Here is an 8,971-nt window from a genome sequence, read left to right as displayed (position 1 = left end):
TTACTCTATTTCCTACATATTTTAGAATTTTTCCTCAGTAGAATAGAAACAATCTGTCCTAAAGACACTAGAGTGAAATTTTAGAGTTAACAAAAGGCTAATTACAACATCCAACACATTTGGAATATAAAGACACTTCTACAACTTGTTTGAATATAAACACTAAACAGAGAAGAACAAACTTACTTTTCAAGTCAACGGGTTTATAAAACACACAAATACAGACAGATCTCTCACTTCTACAGCTGCATATTCTCCAGACCACTGACATCCCTAATTTAACCTCAAAAAACCTGTATAACTTCATGTGAACAACACAAAAACCCTCCACAAAGTTGAAAAAAGGGTAAGCAGTGTTGACACACACACATCAGTAACTGCGTGGGTTACCTTGTGCAAATGGCGTACATGATTTTCCAAGAAAATTTTTGTCTCAGTATAAAGTCTCTCTCCAAGAGGTTCAGGATAGGCCACACACAAAGCATAAATGTCTCTGGGCCCTGAGTCAAGGTTTATATCTGCTTAAAGTGTGAGAATTGATGAACATAAATTTAAGATTTACAGGAACTCCCCCCAACAATTGTTTAAGAAAACATTTTTGAAAATGGAGCACAGAGGATCAAATGGATCTTTTTATTAAGTTTGTGCAAACCCTGATTCACAAAGAATCTAAGCTTACAGCATCAATTATTATAACCTCTGTTTTAAGTAGTGGAAGCTGAAGGAATGTTAGATCTAAGATCCCAGAAATTCTGACAGCCCCATGCTGACCTGACTTCTTTATTTATCATATACAAAAAATATATTTATCTAAAAGCAAACATTCATCTGAAATAATTCTTTTCTGTCTGCAACCAGTGTGAAATTCAAACTCTCTTTCTTTTTAGATAAAGATAACTACTAAAGAAGTGTTAATTAGACAAAGAGCATGGAGCAGAGCACAACATGAAGTGAAGCCAAATTCTAATCCCTGTGCTTGCCCAGCTCCTTTTCCCCCTCAGATCCAAACCAGTTTAATGCCTTTACTATAATCCCCTCAGCTTCCTTGGTAGAACAATTTTATGGGATGCTGCAAATTATGTCATCACAACAGTGATTTGAACCAAAAAACCTTTTGTTTATTTAACTATAATTATCATTTTAGTAATCTTGTTTAGACCACACAGCTACACAAAATCATTATGCTTGCTCACTTAAATGGCAGCAGCAAACATTTCAAACTGAATTATCTTGCAGAGCTGCATCAAGCTAGGAAAAAAAAGTCACTTCACACACTCCTCCAGCACCCTGTCAGGAAAATCAATCACAGTTAAGAACTTTCAATAAAGTCAAGCCATGAAGCTTCAGCTGATATCTTCTGGAAAACACACAACTTGTAAAAAAAATCATTAGAATGATTTGAAAAATAATCATGCTTTGTCATTAAGTTTAGGCACTGTATTAAACTAGTCACGTTAGAAATAAAAATAATCTACATTAAATCATTAAGTTCTTTAAAAAAGAGAAAGCACAAGAGCTGCTTTCCTTTAATCTACCTTAAAACACCATGTGCCTGTCTAAAAGGAAGAAAAAGACATAAGGACAGCTGACAATTTACTTGCTTCATCTACAGAGCAGCATAACAAGCTTTCATCATCATTTTTCCCAAAAGAAGGGCTCCTCTTGGACACTGAAGTATTGTTCAAAACAGAGAAGATACTGATGTAGAATTGAAAAAGCCTTTACAATTGGCAATTGGACTCCCAGAGAACCAACAATTGGTGTCTGCTATTTACTGAGGTTATTTCATCCTTACAGATCTTTATCAGAACTCTCCTCATAATGTCAAGTAGTACTAAATTGAAACCTCTGTGAACAAAACACACAATATTCACTGCATTGTGCTACACCAACTTGCAGTGGTAACCAATAAAATACCAGAATTTACAAAGCAAAGAGTTTGCTCAAACTTAGTTTGTATAGCAAAATCACTCCTTATAAATCACCTCTGAACAAATGCAGTTTAAGGATGATCTGCAGGTGAAAGCATCCTCAGTAACTTTCATGACAGGAAGCTCCTCACCATCAAAGTAAGATATCTGAGGAAGTAAATTCCAGAATTAGAAATCCTAAGCTACTGCCAAGTCAACAGGACATGACTGTTCTCTTTAGATCCATGACTATACTACCCATGTGGATCACCAAAACAAAGTTACATATATCTGCTACAGGAGTAACTTGCTTTGAAGTGAGAGGAAATGCACAGCCCTCATTACAACAGCATGAAATAGTAACGGCAGCTTATCTGACAACAGCAGCAGTTAAATCTGAGTTTATCTTGCCTCTGCACCCTAGGCTTTGGTTAGGAATCCAGATGACCATTACTGTTGCAAACAAGTGTCTTAGTTGTAAACAGCTATTTAAAAACAAAACCAGCATCTGTATTTTTCGTGGAAAACATACATCTTCCATATAAGCCTCTCTTCATTCTAGAGAACAGTCAAACTTCAGTGCAAGTGGAAAGAAACGGAGTCCACCACTGTTCCTTGACAAGTGACACTCAGTTTGCATACCTGCTGAAAAGAAGTAGTTTCATCACAAAAGCACTCCCACAGACACCTCACACACCTTCCTACACCAGCCAAGCATACAACTCTGCACAGACTCCCACTTTCTGGATGGTGAGTTCCTTCAGATTTCTACAAAGAAGTCATTAGTGTCCAAAAGGTATCACAGAGTAGCCTTGCTACACAAGCTTTACATTCTCACTCAATCTGTTGCAGTTTGCTCACCTAACTCTATCTTTCAGGTCAGAATCCAATTTGAAGTGCAATGCTCAAAAGGCTGTGAATTTCTTAAATAAAAAAAAGATCTTCAAGGATGAGCCACTGAATATTCCTCACGTTTTATTCCATAAACTAAAATCATATTTCTTCTGTGCTGCTGTCTCTGAGAAGATGAGAGAGGAGCCTTCACTGTTCAATAATTTATCTTCAATGCTAAAAGCCATCTGTCCTTCCAGTCCAGCTCCTTGTAAAGAAGGCTGAGAAAGGTCCAAGGAAGCTGAAGCCAAACCACTGCTTAGGGCCCTCCAACCTGTGTTGAGCACAAGAAAATCAAAAGCCTTGTATGCTACGTGCTATGTATGTGCTCCAGCTCTGGCTACTAGAGTGGCATTATCCCGGAATTGGGAAACTTAAACAATTCCAAACAAAGAAAAATGAATTATTATAAAAAAAAATACTGTATTCAAGGCAACAAGTGCTCACAGTTACAGTTACTGCCCTTGTGGATAAAGTATCTACGTAAGACAATATATTTACATACAGTTTTGAACAAATCTAAAGATGATCAAAGCAGAGCACTCTGAAAACGTCTGTGATTCAATCCTGCTCTGCAAAAGCACACACATGACTACCAAAATTCACGGAGCCCTCAGTCAGAACCTCTATCACATTGACTTTATTTACTCTTCCTTTCCTTTGAATTGGTTCTTGTATTAAAGATACATGATTATACATGTCCAGATCAAAAGTTTCTGACTCACCATAGGATTCTTGTGCAATGAGGGATTAACAGAGAGAGAGAGCAAGTATACAGAAAAATAGAAAGAAACAGGTCGTCAAGTTAAAAGGCCGTACAAACAATTTTGTTTGCAGTACAAGCATGCCCCTCCCCCCCCCCAATACTCATCATTCTATTTATTTGGTTGGTGCAACATTCAGTTCTACTGCTGAAAAAACATCAAGACAATTACAGGAAGATCCTGATGTTCTACCTGCCCAAGTCCTATTGCTAGTTATCGAAGTACAGCTATCAAAGGTATAAACCACCACTCCCTATTGAAGCTTGAGCAGCCTCTTACCTTAAAGAACAAACTCTAAGCAACTACTCTGTTATAAGCAAAGCCTTAGAAGTTATATTAGGTATGTATAATAACCAAATTCCTGTAAATTCCATCTCAAGTAGAGAGATGCAACCATCATTCATTTACTGGACAAAGTAACAATTCCAGAAACACTCTTTTTCCGCAGAGACCCTGAAAGGAAAACTGAAGGTCAAAGGTGGCCTGAGATGACTCACAGTTTAAATAAAGTGACATACGGTCTTTCAAGTCATCTTCTCCAGAAGATTCTTTAACTCTTTATACAATTGGGATTCTCAGATCATTGCCGTTCTAGCATTTCAAATTTGAAATGAGCCATGTATAAAGATAAGCTATGCTTAACAATAAAATTATCAGAGTTATAAAGAAAACATTGTATTTACATCAAGTTTTTGGAAAATAATAATAGAGGAATTAGTTCTAGAAGATGACTGCACATTACAAACCTCCCAGCCCTAAAATTAGTCTGCGCACCCTAACTGATCTCAGCTGTCTCAAGCAGCATGAGAAACGATCACTTAGAATCAGGCTGCAGCAGATTGAAATCACATTTCTTTGCTGCAGTTTATGCTTTGTTTCTATGTCATTGTTTTCACCACAGAGAAATGACACAGATCAACTGGTGCTAGAATCAACCAAATAGCCTGCATGAATGTCATTAACACACAGTTCCAACCTATTAGTCATATTTTTTTATTATACTCATTAAGCAACAAGAAAAATAGAGTTAACAAACATTTTCCCATCCTATTCTTAAGTCAGATCTCTGGAAAGGACAGATACATACACCAATCCTAACATCCCTCTAGATGCTTAGGAACACATTAAATCCAACTTCAATTAAATTCAGCAGAAAGCAAAAAGCTATCACAGAACAAGATAAGTTTTAAATGCCAGGTCTTCCTAAAACATATTATTAATATCTCACGTATTTGGGGTTTTTTTCTTTTTACATTGAAAACCCAAGAAAAAGCTTTCAAAACAGCTGTATAGAAGAATGAACACTTTATGTTAAAACATACAGCTTGTTCAATGTAGCAGGAGAAGTAACACAAAATAAACATTGCAAATTACAAGTCACAAAAGCTCTTCAGGCCATTCTGCCATAGAGAACGCTCCCAAAGGCTCTCAGCTGTGCCAAATTAGACACTACTAATGCCACCTTCCCAGGAACATAATGAATAGATGACAGTAAGTGAGGTATAAAGAATTATATGCCGAACGATTCTTCCAAGCCTGCTTCCTGAGTCTGCTATTCATAAGTGTTCCTTTCCTGATGCTCAATCAACTAAAGTAAATCCCAAAACAGGATCAACAGCAGACTTCACATATTGGTGCGCTTAGAATTTCTTATATATGGAAGCCCGTACACAAGAAAAATCAATCCAACATCCCATTCAACTACTATCTTAAATTTTAAACCCATTTTGGGCATTGTTTTATAATGGTTAGTCTCAAGCTACAGAATTTAACAGCTTAGACTGAAATACGCAGTTCTTAAAATCTGCTTAGAAAAAATTACTACAGCACAATTTGCAAGCACAGAAATGCACACTCAATTAATGCTAAAAGTCTAAGGTTTGGAGTCTAAGACAAGGTGGAGAGTCATGCACCCACAAATCAATTATAAAGTTTTAAAATTAAAGATTACTGCACCATACAACTCCACAACTATCTTCTACAAAGACTACAAGCAACTGCATTTGTATATACTTACAGATATACACTAAAAATCACAGACAAGTGGGAAAGCAATTCTGAGAAACGGTGATGAGTTCAGAGAGAATTCAGCTCCCACATACAGAATAAGCTCATGCTGAAATAACATACAAAGGTCTTCCCAGGAGACTCTTATTTCACCTGCTAGAATTAGAGAATTGATATATAAGTCTAAACCATTCTTCCACCCTGTAATCAAACCAAACCTAATCAGATTGCCAGGGAGCAGCTATAAAGCCTCCAAAAATTCTCTAATTATTCACCACACTGTAAAGGTTAATGAATGCGTAGACACAGGGCACAGCTTTGTTTCCTTAAAAAGAAGTTCACTGAAACTTAAGTCTTTTTACATGCCCATTTTAAAAGTAAAGTCACAACTATTCACTATAACATGCTTTGTGCAGTTGTAATTTGAGCAGCAAGACTATATGATCACAGCTACTTTCAACTCTAAACTGTTCAGGACTAGAGAGTCAATAATAGAGGTAGAATAAGAGAAAAGACTTTTCTATAAGCCTGTAGAAATGACCAATATGGTAGTCAACAGTATGCTTAAACCTGTCTCCTTCTTCTGCACTTTTAAGTGAAACAAAACAACCGCACCATCCCCTAGATTTAGAGATTTGGATTCTGTTCTGCCATAGGTGCACACCCCTGCCACACACACTCTTGAACATACAAGGAAAACTCATTACCAAAAAGAGGAAATTTGCATACAGTTTTGTGAACAACCATACTGCAAGCTAAAGATTGATATCACTGAAAGCAAGTAAAACTCAGACTTTTTAACTGTATTACATCAAGCACCTCACGAGCACGGAGAATTTCCCATCCCTTTGGCCATATTTGCTGACTCATACACCCAATAGGAAGTATAACCTTAAAATGTGCTTCTGATCAAGATCACTGAAGTTGTTCCACAACGCAGGCCTACTGTGTGCCAAACATACCACACGAACACATGAGGATTGTCACATAAAGGATACGAGAAGCGGTCATTCCACGTCGCTCTTTCAACATAATCCAACATAACAACAGCCTTAATTGTTGTTAGAAGTTTGTTCCATGTTTCGTCGAAGTCAACTACTCGTGGTTTCAAGGACATTGTGGGGTTTTAGTGTTAATCTGTGGAAAAATTAAATATATCAGGCAACATGGCACAATAACATCAAAAAATACATTTCATTTGAATTTTTCAAGTTAAACTTTGTACGCTGCACCACATCAGCACAGAAATACAAAGGATCCCTTTTCCCTGCCCATCCACCTCCCCAGACAAGGACTTATTTTGAACCTTACGGAAGGGAATGCTGATATTATATGAATCACCCATAACACAACGCCAATCTACTTAACAGCACCACGCCTTGTGCAGTTCAGCACTTTACAAAACTTCCCATTCAACAGCATAACATGAAGAAACTGATTTTCCTGTAAGTTTTTCATCCGTTGCCTCTACAGAAAGGCTGCCTCAGCTGCAGCAGGAAGAACCTGGAGCAGAAACACACCGAGCAGAGGATCTGGTTATTTGAAATTACTGCTGTCAGCATACAGACTGTGTTCACCTCAAGCTTTCATGAAACAATTTTGGTGTTAAATTTAAAAAGCCACAAAACCCAAAAGCTTTGACCAAGATGACAAGAAAACACTTAACATACCGCATTATGCACAGCTTGTGTAGCCTACTGCACTGTGCAGTAGGACAAGCAGTGAATTCTTTCAAATAAAACACGGCTTGAAAATACATAAGTTACATTAATATATTTATATAAAAATACTGGAAGAGATCTATGAAATAGATCTGGAAGAGCGACTGAAATAAACCTAAATGAAAAGTAAGAGAACTCAAGAAAAGATGCCCTGAGAAATACAAAAAGCAAAACCACCAAGGCCTCCTCTTCCTCTGCTTCTATTTGCCTCTGTTCCATGCACCCAGCCCAGCAGGGCCCGAAGAATGACACTGCAGGCATAAAGCATGTCCAGATCCCACTCAGAAAGATGTCACCATAAGACTAGAAAGAAAGGAAGAACATTCCTATTCTATTTTATTGAGTCAGACAGGTGACCTGTCACCAGATCCCAAACATTCATAGGCAGAAGGAAAAAGAAGAGAGCCACTGACAAACCTGTAGCACCAGACACATCTATAAAGGAAAGAACCAAATGATAGATTGAAAAGCTATCTACCCATGGAAGCAGCTCACTCCCATAATCCTGCTGCCTCTTCATTTCTCAAACTGCAGGATTCACAGCTTCTCAACTTAAAGAAAAAAATACTAATAATGTCAAACACAACTTTGACACCTTACATCTCCAAAACAGCACACTGACCAGTTAATTGGGCTCCTGAGCTGCTAGAAACTCGGGCACTTCCGAAGGCTGTTTTCCTCTCCCTGCAACGCAACAGTTCCTGCTTGAAGTGTGATCAATTTATTACCCACATCTGCTTTGATTTCATAAAGAAACTGAACAGCAAACATCAAGGAAATGGTACGTGGCCTGGGCTTTAAGAGCTTCATTTCTTCAAGCAGAAGAAATAAAAATCAATAAGTGATATATAAATACTCTCAGTTCTGCTTAAACATATAAACTGTTATATTTGCAACATGGCTATTACCACTTTTGAGAACAAAAAAAGTCTTCTTCAATCCATATGTGGTAGCAGCAGCAAAAAATCAATGGGAACTGACAAAACAAATTGATGTCCACAGAAGGTTAAGGTGAAGTGTGCAAACTGTTGTGTGTGTCAAAGAAATGTGAACCTTGGTAAATATAAGCAACTGCAAAGCACTTTTCTAAGAAGGAAAAACAAGTCTTTACCCAAAACCTTTAATATTATTTGTCTGGAAAATGCAAGAATACTTTCAGGTGACCCCAAAAAGAAATTATTCCAACCTGAGGGGGAAGGAAGGCTGCAGAGAAGGCCCCATGCTATGTCACAACAAATCCATAACATCACATTTAGTATCACTAAAGCATAAAACACGTAAAGCACTGTGCACACATGCAGGCAGTCCGGGATTGAACAGTTTAAGACAGAGCTGACTGGAGCTGGGCAATCTCTTACAACTTTCAAGTTGGTGAGAATGCAAAATCGGTTTTAAAGCGTTAACAAATTCAGGGTAACTTTTTCTGCAGCACGGGGGGTGGGGGTTGTGGAGCTCCACGCAGGCGGTGCACAAACGCACTGAGCACCAAACACTCGATACTGATCCACGCATTGGTGGTCAAAGCAACACAAGAGCAGAATATCTGCCCCGGGGTTTACACCGTTGGGGGGCGGGAAGCCGTACCCGTCCGATAAGCCCTGACGAGAGCAGCCGCCGCCAAAACCCACGAACGCAGCGGGACAACGGCCGGCCGGCGCCCCCTCCGCCCCTCTCTTCC

The 8,971-nt window shown here is 38.3% G+C and overlaps 1 long non-coding RNA gene across 1 annotated transcript; it reads right to left on the bottom strand.

Annotated features, from left to right (window-relative positions):
* On the bottom strand, positions 1–8,897 carry LOC104911374. Its single transcript, XR_793878.3, has 3 exons — positions 8,878–8,897; positions 6,571–6,709; positions 1–493 (listed from the first exon to the last, which is right to left on the bottom strand). It is a non-coding gene; the product is annotated as an uncharacterized LOC104911374 (long non-coding RNA).
* Between the last annotated feature and the right edge of the window lie 74 nt (positions 8,898–8,971).

Source organism: Meleagris gallopavo, chromosome 6 (assembly GCF_000146605.3).
Source record: "Meleagris gallopavo isolate NT-WF06-2002-E0010 breed Aviagen turkey brand Nicholas breeding stock chromosome 6, Turkey_5.1, whole genome shotgun sequence".
NCBI classification, from domain to species: Eukaryota; Metazoa; Chordata; class Aves; order Galliformes; family Phasianidae; genus Meleagris; species Meleagris gallopavo.
This window is presented reverse-complemented; position numbering and strand designations above follow the sequence as displayed.